Here is a 22112-nt window from a genome sequence, read left to right on the forward strand (position 1 = left end):
TCTCCCACTATCACTGTGTTAGGGTCTGTCTGTGCTCTTAGGTCCATTATAGTTTTTTAAATGTACACGAGTACTCCTGTGTTTGGTGCACATATGTTAAGAGTTGACATTTCCTATTGATGAATTTTCCTTGAATTAATATGAAGTATTATGATTTTATTTTCTATCACCTCTAAAACTTTAAGCCATTCAAAAAACCAAAACAAAAGGCACACTTCTCAACTTTATCTTCTTAAGGGACTATTCTTAAAGTATTCCTTACTTAGTTAGAGTTTTAATGTACCAATTTAAAAAAAAAAGAGCGAGAGACAATTTGACCTTGAAGTTACTTTAAATAGTTTTCTGTAAAGGTATCTTGCCTACTTGTAAATTAAGTACCAATTCTGTTGTGGCAATATAGTCAGAGGAGAAACCAAGTGACACTCGGAGGAGTGGAGAACTCAGATTTTAATTTTACGCTAGCAGGCCCAGACGTGTACCTGTGTCTGAGCCCTGAACAAAAGATTCACAGGATATTTAAAAGGCAGTGCAGGGCATCAGGTTACAAGGAATGTGCTCTCCCATAAATTAGGGGCTAGTAGTGGATTAGAGACCTAAGGTTTAGATAAGAACAGCAGGGGAGTCCTGCTTTGGAAAGTTTTATTTACAAGTGGAGACAAAGGAATGCAGGAATGGGTGCTTATCTCTGCATGGTGCCCTTCACCTGGATCCTGAACTTTTGCATGGCTCTCCTGGGCAATTCTTCATGTTTTACAGCTCTGTTTGAGGTTACAGCTTTTAATTAACAGTTTACCATGTTTTACAACCCTGTTTTAAGGCTATCTTCCTCTTCAATTCCAGTGCTCTGCAAAAGAAATAAGTCTCTATGTACAATATAATTCCATTCATAACACAGGATTAAACACTTTGCTTGGATAGTTCAGAATACATTTTAACACAAGTTAATTTTGCTTTTTGACAAGTCAAAATAAAATAAAAAATTATCTGTTTTTGCCTGTGGCCTGGACTGTGATCCTCCTAATTTGTGCTTCTTTGTTTAGCTGTGATGACAGGTATGTACCACTATGCCCAGGCATTGATCAAGATGGGGCCTCTAGAACTTTTTGCCCTGGCAGGCCTCCAACCAGGATCCTTATCTTGGCCTCTGGAGTAGTAAAGATTACAGGCTTGTGCCACTGTGCTGGCACAATACGGTTAAGCTAAAAGTTTAAAACTATCTCACAATGCCCTGGATTGTGACAACAGGATTTAATAAAGAAGCAAGAGTCCACATGGCTATCACGTGGGTAGGAGACAATATTACACTATCTCATCCTGGTCTATTTGCAAGAAGACCACAGGTAAATGAAGTGTCCCTTGCTCCTGCAGGAGCTACACAGAACCTTGTGGGAAATGTGGTCTCATCCAATCCAGTCACCAGCATCATCAGGAGTGCAGCTCTTCCGGGTTTCTTCTGCTCAGGCGCAGCCCTGCTCCGGCCAGTTTCCTGCCGGAATGTCCCAGACCTGCATCTCTGAGGACACTGTCCTGCGGAATTTGAGTTCTGAGAGGGAGTCCCTGAAGATCCATGTGAGGATGAGAGAGAAAGCTGCCTCGGAGACTGTGGAGTGTTGGCAGAACAGCAGGTGGGTCCGTGACACACGTGGCGGGCGGAGCCGAGGTCGGCTGGGAGGGAAAGTCGCCTCGGTCATTGTGTGACTGCTCGACCTCGAGTCTGCAGTGTGACTGTGGCCAGGAAGGCTCACCGTGAAGCAAAGCCTTTCCTCACTTGGTTGTGTCACATCTAATGGCCTCCTTGTGGCCTGCGCACGCCAGTGGCACAACGCAGATCATTGTCTTGCTGATGCCTGACGTGCTTCCTTGGAACTGTCATGGGGACTGTGTCCCCAAGTTCCTGGTAAATTTAATTTGCACAAGCATCAGCAAAAATGCTGAGTTGTAGCATACAAGTCTCCCATGAAAAGAGGAGGGAGGAATTACACTGGGAATGCCTCTGGAAACTCCTGGGGGAAGTAATTAGTTCTTCCTGTACCCCAAGTGATGACATTTTTTTCTTTTTTGACTGTACTGGGGTTTGGACGCAGGGCCTCGCAAGCACTGCACCCTTGAGCTTCACCCCAACCCTTTTTGCTTTTAAGTAATTTTTCAGATAGTGTCTCTTTACTATAACTTTTTGTTTGCTTGTTTAGCAGTAGTGGGATTTGAACTCAGGGCCTTGAAGCACACAGCTTCACTACTTGAGCCATGCCTCAGACCATGATCTTTACTCCTGGTCTGCTGTGAACTTGCTTTAACTCTTTAACTACTTGTTAGGTGCCTTCAATATTGACTGTGCCAGAACACAAACCCTAGAAACAACAATCCAGTCCGGAATCATTAGGTTATCAGCTCCGGGACCAGGGCATCTAGTGGAAACAGGAACTTGCCAGCTAGGGAAAATAATCCTTTGTTCATAATAGTAACTTTTATCAGTTTCAGCAGAGTCCATAACCAGGCCAAACGAGTTGGACTGACATTTGTAGCAGTGGTGATTACTGATTAAATCCTTTGACAGAAAAAACCAACCTGAGCTCATTCTTACAAGGCATGATCTTCCGCCTAGCTCAGCTTTCTGTATAGCTGGGATTGAAGACATGTGCCACCACATCCAGCCTCCTGGTGCACTTTTTTGAATATAGTATGCCTTTTTATTTTTTCATTGTTGTTGGGGGCCCAAGTATATTTTTAGTCAAGACATAATGCCTGTTTAAAGTATTTTTTTCTCTCTCTGTTTTTTTAATGGGAGTGGGGTTTGAACTCAGGGCTCTGTGCTTGCAGTAAGTCACCTTCAAGAGGGAGGGGGATCTAATTCTAACATGGCTTCTTTGCTTCTTTTGTTCACTAACAGGTACGTCTTCATTAGGGTCTTTGTTGCCTTTACTTATATAAGGAACTATTCTACATAGAGGGTTTTTTGTTTGTTTTGTCTTTATTTCCAGCTAATGTGTAGGGTTTTGGGAAGGAGAATCAGGACCAAATATGAATCTGCTTTTCTCTCAGCTACACCTCCAGAATGTGCTTCTAAGAGAAATAAAAAACAAACAATTTTCCAGTGAGTTACTTGTTTATTCTTCATTTTATTTTACATAGTATTTTATGAGCTTTGTGAAGTCAATAAATAGAAATGGAATTGTAGAAATGAATTTAAAAGCTTCAGAGTAATGCACATAAATAAGATAGACTTGACATGTAGTCATAGGAAGCTTCTTTACTTTTTTCTTTGTCAGTACTGGTGTTTGAACTCAGGACCACACACTTGCTAGGCAGGCAATCTACCACTTCAGTCACTTCACCAGCCATAGGCAGCTTTTAACATGCTAAAAACATCTGTGTTGAGTACCAATTTGTCTCTGCACTTTTTTGGTGGGGAGTACAGCATTGAGGTTTGAACACCTTGTGCTTATTAGACATTCATGCTACCACTTGAGCCATGCCTCCCATCCTTTTTCCTTTAGTTATTTCTCAAGCACGGTCTTGTGTTTTTGTTTAGGGCACCATAAACCTTCTATCTCCACTTCCTTTGTTGCTGGAATTATAGGTGTGCTCCATCACACCCAACTTTTTTTTGAGATAAAGTCTTGCTAAATTTTTTGTTCTTTCTTCCCTTGAACCACAATCTTCCTATCTCTGATTTCAGATTATCTAGGATTACAAGTGTGTGCCACCATGCCTGGCCCTATCTCTGTTCTTTCTGATGCCATGACAAGAGGAAGACACATTTGTTACATGATTTGAATGCTACCTGAGAAGAGAGCATGCTAACTTCTCATGGGACATAACACCAAAGGCTGAAACATTACCTGGTTTCATAGAAGTTGTAGTGAGTTTTTCATGACCAACTTCTATTGTTCTGCAGTGGAAATGGTTATCTGGTGCTAATGCAATACACACTTAATACATTTTTCTAGAGCTGCTAACATAGTGTGGTCCCAGGCAGCTTTTGGAAGGCCATATTTGGTTCATGGCTAAAACCTGTAATATCTGGAGGATTGAGTTCACCACAGCTTGTTCAGTGTTTCTTTTACCTGTCTATCTGCCTCATGTACATGTGCACACTGTTCAAAGTTCAATTTCCTGGCAGATCTTCTCACTGCTCATTTGTCCTTTTGCCTTCTCAGCTTTGTGTTAGTTCATCTTTTTATATGCCCATTAATAACATAACTCATAGTTTACATCCATTGCCATTTGCTGTATTTGAAGGTACTGTTTGTCATGTGTTCCTTGACATTCCTCTTTCTAAGTCCCTGTCAAAGTCTTTCTCAAGATATCTTCTCTGTTGCCCTAAATTCTTCTGCTTTTTCTGCTCCTTAACATAACTCAACCGAGTTCTCCAGCCTGGGTCCCATTCTTCCCACTCTCTGGGTCTGGATGGATCTAGCTGTCTGTGGTTTACACTTCCTTACATACAGCACCACAGCCATCCTGCCAGTGATCCAACCCTCAAAAAACAGGATTTTTCCTGGACTCCTCGCTCTCTGTCAGTTCTAAGCTCATATGGTGTCAAGTAATTTTATTTAGTCTGTGCTGCTTTTATTTATTCTGTTCTTTTGTTCTATTCTTTGCATACAGTGCAGGTAGGGAGAGGATCTGATCATGCTCGTGAATAAACATGGTAACTGGAGATGTCAATCCTGGAAAAACTGAAGAGTGTGTTTGCACAGAACAGTGTGTCTAAAGAGAACATGTGGGATATCCTTAGGAGTCCCCTAGAAGAAAGCATTTGTGAGTTAGGACACATTTGAGAAAAGTTCAGTGAAAAAATACACAAAGTATAAAAATTAGAGGCACAAATTTTTGTAAGTTCTAAGTTATATAAATTTTTCAGTAACTATATTTGCACTTTTTATTAAAATACAGTTATATGTAATTCTAAAGGATCTGTCATGTTCTCAAATTCCTTTAAAGGCTGCATTTAGTTTCTCTGCTATTTTAACTATAAAGAATGAATAATACAAAATGGATGTTTACATAAGCTATGGCTATGATTATGGATTATAACTGTAGTTTATAGTTGGTTAGGAGTAAAAAATGATAACTTCACTAGCTGAACATTTTTAATTCACAATTGTGTTTTGACAGAGAACATAATTGTGAAATGTGCTTTACCATGCACTGATTTTGAGCCTAACATTAAATCTAATCCTCCAAACTCCATGTTTCAATCTAAGGTACTTCTATGGTCTCTAGTGATGTTTAAGGTGTTCAAACTCAAAAACTTAGTGGCTTAAATAAAATTCTCATTTCATGTCACAATTTTGAGGGCCAGAGAACTGGGCAGGGTAGTATGGCTTGTTTTGTGTATGTTATGGTGTTTCATTGTGTGTCTGGTCTGCTTCAGGGCAGTGTGGTCAGGTATACAATGTCTCTTGTCCCAGCTGGAATGTCACTAGTAGCATGAAGTTTCATTCTGGCCACAAATTACTCACATTTCACCAAAGTTCAAAATATACCTGGTCTCTCTCAGCTCCTCCAGAGTTCTTTCCTGTTTTGACACTGGTGGGAAGCTTGATTAAAACAGGTCCTGGAAGTTATCAGGGGCCTGGGGGTCATGTCAGTCCATTGTCTGGGGTCATGTTCAAAGAATTTATCTGAGAGACAAGGAGTTCATGGCAAAGCTTATTAAAAGTGGAAAGTGAAGGTATCCCCATCAAGGAAGAAACTGAGGGCTAGAGCCATGCAGGTCAAGAGCCCAGTTGGCTGGGGTTTTGCTGGCTATTACGTGGTTTAAGCCAGGCTGGTGGGAGAAATCTGTGTGTTTCTGCAGGTGGAGTTAGGGCAATTAGCCGATATGTTTGACAGCTGATTTGTGATTGTGCATGTTTCTTCCCATAATTCACTCTAATTGTATGCATGAGATGCCAGCAATATTCATGAAGCCTTAAGTAGAGAAAACACCTAAAAAGTTACTACAGGTGACTGGTGGGATATACTGCACATAACTTCAGAACTGGTTGGAACCAGTTATCTCTCCTTCCCCACTTTTCAGGATGCAGGAGATCACGAGAACTGAAATATTAAGCCTCAAAGGGTATATCAGTGGGTCAGAGGAAGGTGTGGATTTTATTCTCCTTCCAGATTTCCCCTCTGAGAGACAAGATCCCCAAAAATCTTTTTTAGAGATATTGAGAGCGAGAGTCAATCTCTCTATGTTTATCAGGAGTGTTCAACCCTACCTACAAGGGATCCTTGTCCTAAATCTGTCTCAACTTGGGACCAGGGTATATGAGTACTGGAAACATTCTCCAGTCCTGTCCAGCTCATTGAGCCCCAGAGCCTGGGCTAGCTTTGAAGTGTACAGCTTGCTGCCTGGATGAGATGAACCTCAAAAGGCTGTTAACAAGATAAGGGCTGATGGGCAAAACCAGCAGATTACAAGCAAGTGTTCAAGGAAGTGAGACAACCAAGTTCCTTCCCAAAAGAGCCATCCTTTTGCAGTTCTTTCCCTTAGGTCTCTGGTCTTTCCCAGTAGCTGTTTGATGTTGTTTTGTATTTCCCCACATTGGTTAACATAAAAGCAGCATTCTTTTCCTAACATGGCACAAGTCTCACCCTGGGAGGCAAGTCTGTTCTGCAGTACCATGGCTGCTAGACAACCAACATGTATTTTGAGGTCTATGAGAGTAGTGGTTATCTTATTTAGGCTTTCAAATATTTCCCAGAATAGGTTTCTGTATAACCAAGTTACAGTGGCAATCCCCCCAATACCTGCTGAAATTCCCAGTGAGACCTCTCTAGTCCCAGCAGCAAAAGGACCAGTGCTATGACCTGTGTTCACAATCTCATCTGGACACTGGCTTAGAGTTTGAGAGCCTCTCTGGGAGTCAGATCAATAGCAGGGAACAGGTAAGCCTAGGTGCATCACTGTCCAATTGGTAGGTAGGTATAGATAAGCCTGTTTCCCACATAGGAGGTATATCCCTGTGGAGGATGTCACTGAGTTAGAAGGGACACAGTCCAAATGTGCCAAGACTCCACTGCTGCCACAGCCCCTTCTGGTGCACAGTACTCTATCATATAGTGACCAATGAGGGTCATGGCAGTTAGGGGATGCAGGCATGGTGAATAGCACCCTGAGTCTTATTTTCTCAAAAGATTCGGTGTCTATTAAGGTCAATAAGTCTCCTGGCCTTAGGTCTTCCCAGCTTACTGGTACCCAGAGTCAACTTATTACATCCTAGGGATGGATGGGGTTTGAACCAGTGACTTCCTGGACATTTCTTTTTCGAGTATTGGAAACAAAATTGAGCTTTCCTGGTGTCTAGAGTCTTGTCAGGGAAAGTAGTGTTTGGAGTTTAGTGCTCTTGGTCCCCATCCAGTACCTGTAGAATCCTCTCCCCTCCTCCCTGTATTCATCCATGGATGAAGGTCCTTAAATTTCTCTGTAACTATAATGGTCAGTGGGCATTGAAAGGGCTCTCAGTGTCTTAGCACCTTTTGCCCACTTGCCTTTACACAAATGTGAGGCTGGCCCTGAAGATGCATGTTTTCAAAGATTGGCCCATTGACAGGAGGCCCTTTCTTTTTGTAATGTTTGAGACCAACAGGAATGGAGTTGTCCATGAATCTCAAAGTTTGGCCTCAGTTGTCACCCATCTCTTAAAGTTAATTGGATAGGTTGTTTTCATCCCTCCTGGGGAGGACTCAACACATATCAAAGTGTGTCTTATACGTGAGTTGACTTTTTTTTTTAGTAGGTCGAAGGTGGAGGCAACAAATTTCTGTAAGGTGGGGACTATGGCTGTGGTTGGGGGTCCAACACATGAGGATCCAGGGGAGGACTAGTGGGAGGCATTTGAGCAATATACAGCATAATTCCATTCTTGGGGCAACACACAGTTCCTACCACAGCAGTCTAAAATCACAAGCAAGAGCCACATTCTGCAAAGTGCCCAGACAAGGGGATGTTTTAAAGTAGAGGAGTCAGAGGAGAGAGCATTACTATTACTTACCTGTTTGCTAAAGCCCTGGGCTTTTTCTTTTGAAGAGGAATTTCCAATCATCCCGAGGCTCACAGGAATAGTTAGGCTCAGGTTCCTGTGCATTAGGGAAGCTTTCCTCTGGCTTGCACTTTACGTAGAGAGGTGAATGCAGTTATCTATTCCCTGGACATTTACAGCTGTAAGAGTGGCCAAGATCACTGGATATGGCCACTTCCACCCTGGCAATTGATCCCGGGGTGCTCTCTCCCACCAAGTGCAAATGAGCACCTGATTTCCAGGCCTTACCTGAAGTGCTCCCCTGCTTGAGGATCAGACATAATCTTTTCCCCTGTTTTCTGTGTCCTCTTGGAATTGTCCTAAATGTGTTACATACCTTGTCAATTCCCTGACCTCTAAATCCAGTAGCAGGTCATTGGAAAGAAAATGGTCTTCCATACAGGATTTCATACAGGCTTAAAGGATATTAGTTTTTGGAGTATTTTTAGTCTCATCAGGGCTATGGGTAGAAAGGTGAGCCATTTTTCTGAGGTTTCCAAAAAGAGTCTGGCCAGAGTCTGTTTTAGAGACTGACTACCCCTTTCCACCTTTCCCAAGGCCTGAGACCTCCAAGAGGTGCATAAATGATAAGTGATGCTTAGGTCTCTGGTTATTGCATGGGTGATCTGGAAGGTGAAGGCAGATCCATTATCACTTTGGAGAGACCTTGGAAGTCCAATCCTAGGAATGATCTCCTTGTGGAGTACTTTAGTTACTTTCAGAGGCTTTTCCTTTCAGGATAGAAAGGCCTCAACCTACTTGGTGAAGGTATCCGCAAGGACCCACAAAAGTTTGTAGCCCCCACTAGGAGGCTTTTTAATGTCACTGTAGTGACATTGCTTTGTCGTCTCTGTTATTAGCACTATGTGGCCTTTGTCCTTTATTTTCTCAAAACCTGACTATATGCTTACAGATTTTATTGACTTTTTTGGCGGCACTTGTGGCTATAATGTACTTTGTTCACATTCACCCCGTCTCCATCCATTTATGAATTATGAATTACTTTTAATTCATATGTGTTTATTTATTTATTTTTTTTGGTTGTCTTGGGGTTGAACTCAGGACCTCATGCTTGGTAGGCAGGTACGCTACCACTCGAGCCACTTGCCAGCCCTGTTTTGTGTTGAGTACTTTCCAGATAGGGTCTTGCAGAACTATTTGCCGGGGCTGGCTTTGAGCCATGATCCTCCTAATCTCTGCCTCCTGAATAGCTAGGATTATAGGCATAAGCCACCAGCACCCGGCTTTGTTCAGCAAAATCTTAATCCAGTTCTCTTCCTGTCTTTCTTTTTCTCCTTGAAGAGAAAAGACTGTTCTGTAGTCTTACTTCTCTGTGATCTGATGCCTCTCTCTGGTTTCTTACTCTTTAACTTTCCCTTAAGATTTTCCAGTTCTCCTCCGAGGGATGAAATGTAGATCTGCTCAGTTTGCTCACCTGTTTTCACCTGACCTCTTGTTTTATACCTGCTTTTTGGGGAAATGGCAGAGATGCCTGGATGAACACCAGCAATCTTTTGGAGGCAGGAAGGAAATGTTGTGATACCTTTGTGCATACTTTTAGTTTATAAGTCATTAGAAAGCAAGCACATAAAATTTCTTGGTGGAGATTGTTTATATATTTAACATGCATAATCAGTACCTCACTATTCTGCTTATCTCCTATCATGATCCAATTTCATTCACATCAACATGGTACCATGCGTAGTTCCATGAATGTGGTGGGTATTTTTTGTGTGGTTGCAAGTGGACTTCTGTTGCCTCATAGCTATGAGAACACATTTTTAGCTAACGGAAGGGCTAAACATCCTAGGCTTCTCAGTGAAGCGCAGACTCATCATGCAAAATAGAAGTATATGTTCTCCTTCCTTGCTTCGTTTATATTGAGGATGTAAGTTAATTCATCTAACAGATTGTAGGTTTTTGTTCATATTCAATGGCTTCTTCATATCACATCATAAGCTCCTTGAAAGAACAAAATTTTATTCATAATATTTTTTTAAAGTAGAGTCTACTTGCTTTGTAGCCCAGATAGTCCTTGAGCTCATAGTACTCCTATCTCATCCTCTTCATGCTGGTATTATAGCCTTGTATCATCAGGACTGTTTTTATTGACCTACACCTTGAGCCACTTCACCAGCCTTTTCATAATATTTTTGTTTGTGTGCTTGTTTTTTTCCTGATAGGATCTTGTGCACCCTGGGCAGGGTTTGAACCACAATCCTCCTGATCTCTGCCTCCTGAGTTGCCAGGATTGTAGGAGTGAGACACTGGCACCCTGCTGACAAAAATGTTTTTAGATATATAAGGTAAACATCGTTATAGTATTTTTGGTACTTAATAAATTATTACAATGGTAGTACATTTCTGTGACTTTCCTTTACCCTATAGAATACAAAACAAACTGCATTTTTTGCAAAATACATATAAGAATCTCCTCCCCCCTATACCCACCCCCACATAGAGAAGCCTGAACTTCCATATTCCAAGGACTGGTGATTTGAGAAGAAATATGGCATTCCAGGAGTTGGTATCATTTGAGAATGTGGCTGTGGACTTTATCTGGGAGGAGTGCCAGGACCGGGATGGAGTTCAGAGGGCCTGTACAGGGAGGTGATGCTGGAGACCTACAGCAACCTGGTGTCCTTGGGTGAGTGAAACTGCCCTATAGTCCTAAGCAGCAAGCACTGTCTTCTTAGTAAATATATGAAAACTATTTAGGTGCACACTTCCAGCCCATGCAGAACTCAACTGTCATCCCACTCTCATGAAAAGATCACATGTGCCCCTTCATTGCAGTTCCACAGCTGGATTTTGTCTTGCTTCAAAGAACTTGACTTACAACAGAGGAGATGAACCAATTCAGGACATTATATGTATATATTCAAATCTCACAATGAAACTCCCCGTATAACTATAAACAGACAAAAATGTCTTTTTTTATAAATGAAGGACACCAATGTAAAACAAATCCAGGGGTTGGTATGGCATAAAGAAAGGGTGAAGGAGGGTGAATATGGTGGAAGTATTGTGTATTCATGTATAAAAACGGAACAATGAGACCTATAGAATCTGCTCTAAGAATGGGGGGAGGGAGGATAGTAGAGGATGATGGGGGAGGTGAATCTAACTAAGATATATTGTAAGCATGTTTTCAGTGTCACAGTGTACCCCAGTACAACTGTAACATGCTAATACATCAATAAGAGAAAAATGATAAATTAAATAAAATATTAAATATAGCTCCTCAGTCATACTAGTCCTGTTTCAAGTGTTTGATAACCACCATGGCTAGTGCTCTCTTGGTGGTAGCACAGGTACAGAACATACCCATTATTGCAGAAAGGGATTCTGGGTGATAAAAATCTTAACTTAATTATTTGACAAAATCCTGTGTTGTTTTGCATGAACAGGGAAATGCATCACCAAACCTGAGCTGATCTTCAACCTAGAGCAAGAATCAGAACTGTGGATGGGAAAAAAATCCCCAAGCCAGAGCCCACCAGGTCAGCCAGTGCATACTGGGTAGGGAGGCCATAGAGTGGTGCCCAGCAGATGTTGGCCGTGTTGTGCTGATTCACCAGGTTATCAGCACAACAACGATTAAAGTCCTACGTGATCTGAGTTCCACATCGTACACATGAGAAGAGTGGGCTAGCAACATCAAACCTGTGCATTAGAGTCTCCAAGAAAAGCCCTCACACAATACTGTTACCTTTATCCCAAATCTAAACCCTATTCTTCTTAGATTTTTATCTATTTATTTTTAATTTTTGCTAATATATACTTTCTCAGTTGCCTCACCACCCATTCTCATGGATTTTTTTTAGGGGGGGGGCGGGCACTGGGGTTTGAATTCCACGCTTTTGAGCTGGGAAAGCAGACAAGTACTTGCAAAGCATATGCTATAATACTGAGCCACACCTCCAGTCCATTTTGCTGTGGTTATTTTGGAGGTTTGGGTCCTGTGAACCCTGCCTGGGGCTGCCTTCAAAACAGTATCTTCCCAATCTCAGTCTCCCACTTAGCTAGAATTACATGTGTGAGCCTCTGGCTCCTAGTTTAAAAATTCTTTTGAGACAGAGTCCTGATTGTAACCTGGATGGCCTTGGAGTCTGAATATCTGGCTTCTCATGGACTTGTATTGTCTGACATTTATTCTTAAATTGTTTATGCTGTAGCACATCCTAGTGGAGCTGATTTTGAAGCACCAGCAATTTTATACTTAGATTGATGACAGAAATTATCAAAATAACAATAATTATTCTCTTTCTTCAAGGTTACAGTGTGCCGAGAGAAAAGCAAGAAAGTAATGTATTTTAAGTGGTTAAATAAGAGCCATGAGGCATAGTTAATGAAATTGAGAAAAAGAAACATGAGATGTGATCACTTAGGAAGGATGGTCAGAGAAGACAGTCTTTGCTGGAGTTTGTTTAAATTTGCTATACTGGGAATTGAACCCAGTGACTCCAGAGTTCTAGTCAAGTATTATTCCACTGGACTGCATTTGTAGTGGGATTGTGGTTTACCTTGATATAGCTTGAGGTTCAGTTCCCATTTTCACAATTTTACACATAATTGATGAATGTTAAGATCTACATTTGAGAGTCTGCATCACTCTTGGATGTACAAATTAAATACCAACTTGAAGCTGGTATTTAAAATTGCAGAGCAGGTCACTTAGGAAGTTGATGAGAACATGAGCAAAGCACAGACATAGCCTTGTGAACCATGGTGTCAGACACCATAAAAATGGAGGATTCAGCATATGGGTCTGCATTTGGGGATGAACCAGGATATTCCTGGTCCCAAGACTGAGTGAACCAAGGGTTTCACATTCAAGAGCTCAGATTTCTATTTGGGAGTGGAGTTTGAACTTAGCATTTCTGTTTTCTCTTAATGGATATCACTATAAATAAGAAAGAGGAGGAGATATATTCAGAAGAGTCTGTATTCCATGAAAGTAGGAGAAAGCTGGTAGTGCAGTGCACAAGATAACATCATTTGGGAGAAATTGATTATCAAGCAGGGGTCCTTGTGCTATGAATTGGGGAGAGAATGCTGGGGCTGTTGGTCTTAGAAGAAGCCAGAAAAGCACTTTATAGAGATGGTGGGTTTCAAAGGTGGGTGTCCATTGTGGTGCAATGAAGAAAAAACTTACGTTTCTGAGAAGCAGAGTGAGGTTAAACCTGCACTTTGTAGAAGGCTGTTTTCATCTAGAATGGGAAAGAAGACATTTTATATTTGAAAAACTCCTTAGAGATTTTAAGTGCAAAAAATTCCCAGATGTCTACAGTTATTCCCCAGGAAAGAATGAAAACTAAACAAACATAGACGCAAAATGCTTTCCCAAACCCATGTTACTGTTTACGTGGCAGGCAGTTGGACCTCACTTGCTACCCTATGCAAAAACAAACCCTATGTGAAAAATAAGTAAAAAACAATGGTAAAAAACAAAGTAAAAAACAAGTGGTAAATGCATGCATAGCAAGCTTGGGGTTCTGAGTTCAAACCCCAGTAGCACCACCCTCACAACCACCAAAAAATGGGGAAATGCTGAAATTTGGAAATGCCTTTCTCAGGAAGGATTATCCCAGTGAATACTGAAAGTAAAGAAAACTTCTATTTTAAGTGTGTTCAAGCTTCCTGTAAAACTTTTTTTGGGCTGGAGGTGTGGCTCAAGTTATAGAGCACTCACCTAGCAAGTAAATGTGAGACAGAGACCCTGAGTTCAAACTTTACTACCACCAAATTTTTTGCATGTATCACACCTCTAGCATAGTGTTGTGATTTAGGTTATGGTACACACCATTTTTCTCTCAAGACTATTTTATGAAAACAGGTTTATTTTCATGTTAGTCACTTTCCAATTGCTATGGCAAAATGACTGAATAAAACAACTTAAGGGAGGAATGATGTGACTCACTGTGTCAGTCCTTAGCTCTGTTGCCTCTGGCCCCATGGTGAGGCATAGCATCATGTCAGGGAGCCTGTGGTGCAACGTGCAGAACCCTCATCCTCACAGATACACTCACATGGCTTCTTCACTACATTGGGCGCTTCTCAATCCAATCAGTTGACATGATTGGCCATCTCGATTTTTGTCAGTTTTGGTGCCTCACAAGATCACTTAGACATTCCTAACTATTATATTCTTCTTTATTGTCAGTTTTATAAGTAAATGGTTATCTACTGTTGAAGAAAAGAGAGAAAAAATACTTAATATTACATTATTCCACTTTCTCTTGCTGTAGCAATACGTAAGCCCACATAATTTACAAAGAAAAGAAAAGTTCATTTATCTCACAATGTTGATGGCTGAAAGTACAAGATCTGGTACCCCCTCAGGTGAGAGCCCTTTGGCTGTGTCTCAGCATGATGTGACTCCTTTGGGTCAAGAATCCAAGGGTCTCTTCAGCATCTGTTAGTTCATGCAGAAGTTGGTGGAGGCACACAACACCTCAGCCTTAATTATGAACCCTACTTCAATTATTAAAGTCCTAGAGAGGAAATGGAGTAAAACATGAAATAATACCTCTTTTTTCCTGCCTTGCCCACTTTATTTCCTCTCTTTCTGTGGTTATTCTCCTTTTATACCTCCTTCCTTAACTTTTAAAATTCATTATGTTAGGGTCAGGGTCAGGGTCAGGGTCAGGGGTTAGGGGTTAGGGTTAGGATTAGGGTCAGGGTTAGGGTCAGGGGTCTAGGGTCAGGGTCAGGGTCAGGGGTTAGGGTGAGGGTTAGGGTTAGGGTGAGGGTTAGGGTTAGGGTTAGGTTACTTTCTTATTTGATAGACATTTTTGATAGTATTTTCTCATTTAAATCCTCACATTGATCACATGATTTCATTCCTATTTTATGTATGAAACCATAGCTGAAGTTCAAAGAAAGAAAGTTAACATTTTTTTTGCTGTCACTTGGGTTTGAACTTATGGCTTCATGCTTGCTAGGCAGGGACTTTTCCACTTGAGCCCCTCTGCCTGTCAAAGAAATGCCTGTGCTCATTTTAAATGATTTAATGACTTGGCACACACTGTATTTACCACTCTTTTACTAATGAAAAATAATTAGCAGGTCCTGCCTCATTATAACCCATAATGATACCTACCTGCAACATATCATAGATATAATGCTTATAAATTCTAATAATTTTATAAATCCTATTATATTTTATGAAATTCAATATAATCACTAAGCATTAGATTTTATAATGACTTTTATTAGCAATGTAATCCAGGCATCCTGATTGCAAAGACATCCTGTTTCCAGTTCTATGGAATCCAGTCTTCTCAACATGCCTCAGTTTTTGAGGATCAGACTAGTGTGTCATCAACACAGATTGTCAATTTCTAAGATTTCTGTGACCACCCCAATTAAACAATAGCAAGTGTTATCAATTATTTAACATCACTGTATTAGTTTTCTTTTGCTCCCGTAACAAATTATCATTACCTGATTAACCTATTATTATCTAAGTATCAGTTTAAAACAATGCAGGTACATTATTGCTACAGTGGAGTATGCCAGGAATCTGCCATTAGGATCACTGGGCTAAAATCAAGGTGTCAACAGGACTACATTTCTTTCTGGAAGTTCTGTAACAGAATCCCTTTTTTTGCTTTTTCAGATTGTTGACATAAGTCACTTCCTTGAAATTGTAGGATTGAAATAGGAGGACTTTGCTGGCTATTAGCTAAAATCTGTTTGTAGGTTCTAGAGGCCACTACATTACTCCATTCCTCCAGCTTCAACGCCAGGAAGGGCAGTAGAATTCCTCTCATACTTTAACACTCCACCTCCCCTTCTCCAATTGAATCTCTCTCTGTCTATTCTTACTTCCTCTTCTGTTTTTTTTTAACTTTTAAAATGTTTTTGATAACATAATACTTATACACATCTGCAAGATAAAGATGTGGCATTTTTATTCATGTATACATTGGGTAGTGATCAACTCAAGGTGATTAGTATTTCCATTACCTTAAACTTACCATTTTTCTAGAGGGAGTATATTCAAATTAATTTCCTCTAACTATTTTGAGATATATAATACATTATTGTTAGTTATATTCATCTCTGTGTGTGTACATACAGTAGTCCCACCCACAAAATCCAGAATAATCTTGCTATTTTAGTCAGCTAGTTAGCAAACTTAAAATCAAGATATATAAAAGAGTATTCAGTGAAGAAGCAAGCTTGCTTCCACTCCATTTCCCATCTGTATGGTTGGCACCACCCTATCCTATTTTTTTACCTTCAAGAACTTCTGAAGGAGAATAGCAACTACACATAGATATACATAAAAGACCTTCTTTACCTTATAACAAAATTTCTCAAGCTTCAGCTCAAATCCATTTTATCCTTTTAGACCATTCTCATTACAATGCAACATTAGAAGAACTAACATCTATGTTAACGGACAGATCTTTGGGCCAATCAGTTACCAAAACAATTGGTGACTTCACCCAGTTTCTAAAATTCTTTATAGCCCATTGGGCTTCACCATGCTCACCTAACTACCATGTGTATAATGTGTATTATATAATCGTAATGCCTCAGTATTGGTAGGTATCCCATCAAGTTTATCTCAACATTACATAGTCCTGGAATTATAAAGAAGCAAAAATGAGAGAGAGATAGGTAAAGAGAGAGAGAGAGAGAGAGAGAGAGAGAGAGAGAGAGAGAGAGAGAGAGAGAAGTAACAAAGTTTAATGAGGGAGTAAAAATTCTGGATAGTGAAATATTGAAACTTTGTATGTTAAATTCAAGGTTAAATGAAATAATGTAAAATATTTTGTAAAGTACAAAGTGCTCTATTAGAATAGGATATTGTTAATGAAGAGAATAGATTCCACTTGAAAATGTTTCACAATGTAAAATTTGTTATTTTATTTATACTTCCAACTGCTTTCTTGAAAAATCTTCACCTGTCATCCCAAGACAATGGTACAAGCAGCAGAACAAACAATGTCACTTGGGCTCCATCCCCAGTAGAATTGCCTGATACTGATGTGAGTCACAGTTGGAACAAGAGGACAGGAATGTGAAGGAGAAATGGACATCCTGAATACTAGTTTGTGTTCTGGCACAGACAGCAAGAGATGCAGAAGTAGAAGTTGTGAGAACCTCATATGTTAGACATCAGGTTGGCTGGACTGCCTTTTAGGAGACAAAGGGACAGTCAATAAGGCAGTTCCATAGCCAGCCTGCAGTATGCTCAAGTAGAAATGGAGGGAGAGTTCAAGATAACAAGGAAGGCTGTGCCAAGAAAAATGACAGCTGTTGATAAGTTCTGGTGAATAATTAAGGGCCAATAGCACTCAAGTGATGGGACAGTGCAACCACCTAGATAGACCCTTGTTATGCAAAAGTGTTATGTTCCCAACCGGCAATTAAAAACAGGGTATTACTAAGAAATGATACAGAAAGCAAACTGAAAATGCCTGGGCAAAGTTAAATTAAATCAAGCTGCAAATTAAAAAGGCAGGAAAGGGCCAAAACTAGGCCCTGATTTTTTGATACTGGCACTGGTCTTTACTAGCTCTGTGACTTGAGAAAACTTCCTAAACTGAATCTTAGTTTTGTCTTTTAAAATGGGTAGAACAGTATTTGCAAGACTGTTGGAAGAAGTAGTATAAACTATGCACAAGCACTCTTTAATGCCCACATCAGACATTAGTTAAATTTCAGTTCCTTTTTGGAAAATATAGGGAAATATATATATATATATATATATATATATATATATATACATAACAGAACATTTTATGGATGTACATATATACCATTTTGTATATATATACATATATATATAAATATTATATATAATCAGTCATGCAAACTATAGTATGCAGAGCTTACAGTTAACCAAAAGGTGTATGTTAAGAAAGAATTTGGAGGTTCATTCTCTTCAGCACTTCTGGACTGTGACTGCCCTAATAGTTATCAGCACAAGCCCTCAGAAATTATCTACTTGTTGTTCCTCCTCTATATTTTTCAGTAGATATCATCAATAGTTTTCATTAGCTGTCCAGAGATATTTTTTAAAAGAACTGATACACTAGGATTTATAAAGGCTGTCAGTACACAAGAACATCCAACCTAAAGAGCAGTTTTTAAAAAAATTTTGATAGTAAAAATATATTTATTTTTTAATACAATAGCTGCCAGCAATATACTGGTGTTGATGATCTAAAGAGAGGAAAGAAATTCAAGTATTCTATGATAAACTTACATTTGCCTGTGTAAGAAATTCTAAAGGAAATACTTCATTGTTCATCATTATGGCTTGGGGAGTAGAGGTTTTTCATGATAAAAATATAATTTTGGTTGTCTCAACCTTGATAATCTGTAAAGGATGGAATTTTAAAAGCCTATAAATATCAATAATGAATGCTTGCCTCTCTTTGAATTTAATATTGATTATAACCAATGTAAGAAATTGGTGAATCAATTAGCTTGATGAAATGTATATCAAAATGTTCATGAAAAAATAATTTCTAGTTCTTTTCTTCTTTACTTTATAGAGCTTCTCTAAATGAGTTTCTTAAATGTAGAGAAATAAAAGCTATATACATGACTCTGGAGAGATTCCAAACTCAGCAGTGGCACAAATGTCTAGGTACTACAGCTGACCACCCTCACATCATGGGAAAAAATGTTGGACAGGTCATCACTTATGCACAAATTTCTCAGGGGGTTGAAGTTATGAAAGACAATGCTAGCAAGAAATAAATCTTATTTGCAATTTATTGAAAATCTGTATCTAAATCACCAAAAGGAAGTTATATCAACTGGAACAGTAAAGTGCTGCCCAACTGTTTAACAAAATATTGCTCAGTATCCCTTGGAAGGTAGACTTTCTATCCAGACTCCAAAATCCTTGAAGTGTAACAAAAGGAGGTTAAGTGATTCATTAGCTATAGAAAACAGATAACGTCCATGTTATCCCACACACTACATGAATCCATGGCAATTTTTATATCCAAAATTGCTCAAGATTTTAAGCAATGGGGTAGAAAGACAGATTAGAAGCTTGCTCTGGGATCCTCTTCTTTACTAGCTTTTGTCCATTTACCAACATCAGTTTTGTTCGACAAACTTCCTTGTTAGAAAAAAAACCTGTCTTTGAGACAGCCAAGTGTGCTCTTCTCTCCAGGAGCCCTTCACTCTGTACCACTTAGTCTGCCACTCTCAACAGGAACACATACCCCTTCTTGGGATCTTCTTCACACTTTATGCTAAGTGGTGAGGCTCAGTATCACCCAGGCCAAGTTACTGCTATTTAAAGAATAGGTGAAGATGCAACACCAGCCTGTGCACTGGAGCAGACAGTCCCCTTCCACCCATTGAAAGCACTGCAATGGTTCTCCATGGAGAACAAGATGGTAATTCCTTCTGGAACCAGATCAGTTGTCATCCAATATTTAATTACCAAATGATGGGTCCTCAAACTTTCAATCAACAATAAAGAGAGTATTAAGAAAGGTAAGACAAAGGAATCTTCTTGAGCCACTTGGATACAAGATGGAGTTTTTCATATCTCTTTATACTGATAGGTTAAAAAAGACAGTGTGCTTATACAAGTCAGAAGGCTTCCATAAAGCCAGAGCTTAAATGTTAGCATATTAAAGGGAGGAAGCATTGCCATCTTAAAGCAACATACCTATAAAAACAAAACAAAAAAACCTCATGAGAAATAGCACTTCTTAAACAAGTTAGGTACAAAAATTACCAAAAATGTAGTCACAACCAGAATCTTTGGAGTACTTTCAAACATGGGATGGATAATGCATTCTACAAATTGTGTACCTTAAATTTGCTTTAGAAACAAAATTTACTTGTTATTTTTACAAACCCACCCTACATTCCTTAGGTTGATTTCTGTGTTAAATTTACATTACTCAACATTGTACTGCTACAGCTAAATCAACTTAAGTATAAGTTTATGTAGTGTAAATCGAAATATCTACAAATAGCAATATCTATGGATACCTAGGAAGGAAGGTTTTCTTTAATGAAGAAGGCAATAATATTCCAAATGAGTGGCACTGGGCAAATACACTTAACAAACATTTAAAGAAACCATTGGATACCCATCAGTTTCTCACTAGATCAACACCCATATATTTACATTAGCTTTCACAGAATGTTAGATGTTACAATTTGTATGAAGAATAAATGACGTTAGGCAAAATAAAAAATCTATCTACAAAGAAAACAGTAGACTCTGTAGTGACTTTCTCTAGCAGGCTCTCTTCCCTGGTGGTAATATCCTTAAGCACAAATCCAAGGCTACTATTTTTTAACACTTAAAAATTGCACCTTGAAAGCTCTGCCATCTACACACAGTGAATGGACACAATAGTGAGAACTCCAAAGAGGCAGCCAATTGTCACAGAGTGTCTCCAATTAGAGGAGGGAGGACATGGGTAGGGGAGGTAGGTGAGGTGGAAGGATTTTAGAATAATACTGCTTAGGAGTGTATGTTTCAAGGTAACTAGTATACCTTGTGTATCCTGATCCTAATCTTGAATTAGTACTTGGCTGTCTGTTAGAAAAGCATATTCTCAGGGGAAATCTGAAGATGTCCATCTGGCAAGTGCTGTTTACTTGGTGAGTCTTTTGGTGACATCACTGTATGCAATTTCAACCTCCTTGTGGCTGGGACAGGTGTTGGTGAATTCATCCCTTTGGTAGGTGTTGGTTAGCTATCTCCAGATGCCAGTCATTCCTTTTGGAATGTCAAAGTTGCATTTTTGGGCCACTACCTAGACAATGTGCAGTTTGCCCAGCAGGTTGCAATCAGCTAATGTCATTTCATTGTCATCCAGAAATTTACATGTAGAAAACTTAATGTCCTCCATACTGTTCTCATCAGTTTCATCAGGAAGGGGAGAATTCAGATATTCCTCCAGTTTCTGGAGTGTTTTCAAGAGACCCCTCTCCAAACTTCATTTGCCTCTGGACTTGAGCTCTTGATGTAAGAAGAGAATTTGGAAAAGATGTCCATTCCAGCAGCATTTGATTCTGGATGTTTTGGTGAAAGCTTTAAGTACCTGGGGGGCATAAACTTCTTCAAGAAATTCCTCAATCTTATTTACATCCATTTTGTCTTCACTGTTGAAAGTTATAAATGGAGGGGGTCTTGGGAGCCAAGTTCTGCAGGTCTGAAGACTTCCTTTTCAGGTCAACAGTGTGATCCTAAATACAACTCCTTTGAGCCAAAGAGTCATGAAAAGCCTGTGGGAAAAAGGGCAGTTTCCTATGCATTCACCATCACTGCCAGCCTTGACGAAGAGCTCTCTTTCAGCTGGTTCAGCTGCATCGACAACACCATGGTGGGTTTCCCTGGACTCTGTGGACCACAGCACTGCATCTGCTTCTGCTCCGAGGCTGCTCTTTCTGCCTGTGGCTCCAGCTATGCTCTGCTGTGCTTGCTGGACAGTCCAAACGTGGAGCTGGCCACGACCCTTCATTCTACCACATGACCCATGGACAGCCCTAAAGAGCAATTTAAAGAAGGGATTTGCTGACTGAGATTAACAGAACTGTGCAGTGGATTCCCATAACACCCTCCTGTGCCACTGAAGAAAAGAACAAAGATGCAGTAGCCTGATCAAGCCCATACAGTAATCAACTAGTGGAACACCCAGCAGGCTGTCGCAGCTACTGAAAGCTTCCCAGGCTGATGGCTCATGTTGCATATGACATGGACAACACTGGCAGGGAAGAGCTAATGGAAAGTCCCTAGGAACACTACCCCCAATTTAATGTTACAAGGGGCACAGAAACCTGTGGCAACAAACACTAACTGCAAAATACAAACTGAAATGCCTACAGAAAATTTTACCATCTCAATTCTACCATTAATCAATTGTGTGATGGTGGGCAAGTTACCCAACTAAAGCTCATTTTTGAAATAGGTGCAAATATTTGGAACAGGTGCTAATCCTGCCTTAAAGTTTTGTAATGAATGATATCTCTTCTGAATATTCTTGCCAGAAATCATAACCTCAGTCTAATTAATTGAGAGACATTTTACAAAATAACCAATCAGAACTATTCAAAAGCCCCGAGGTCATGAAAGACTGACAGTGTCTG

General features: G+C 39.8%; 1 long non-coding RNA gene and 1 pseudogene across 1 annotated transcript; one reads left to right on the forward strand and one right to left on the reverse strand.

The window, feature by feature from the left end:
- The first annotated feature begins 1473 nt into the window (after positions 1-1473).
- Positions 1474-11708, forward strand: LOC141417394 (uncharacterized). The gene is made up of 5 exons (XR_012441933.1): positions 1474-1625; positions 2979-3091; positions 10199-10321; positions 10477-10662; positions 11426-11708. It is a non-coding gene; the product is annotated as an uncharacterized lncRNA (long non-coding RNA).
- An 8909-nt stretch (positions 11709-20617) lies between these two features.
- On the reverse strand, positions 20618-21570 carry LOC109701813 (chloride intracellular channel protein 4 pseudogene; annotated as a pseudogene).
- Positions 21571-22112: the final 542 nt, after the last annotated feature.

This window comes from Castor canadensis, chromosome 2, assembly GCF_047511655.1.
Source record: "Castor canadensis chromosome 2, mCasCan1.hap1v2, whole genome shotgun sequence".
NCBI classification, from domain to species: Eukaryota; Metazoa; Chordata; class Mammalia; order Rodentia; family Castoridae; genus Castor; species Castor canadensis.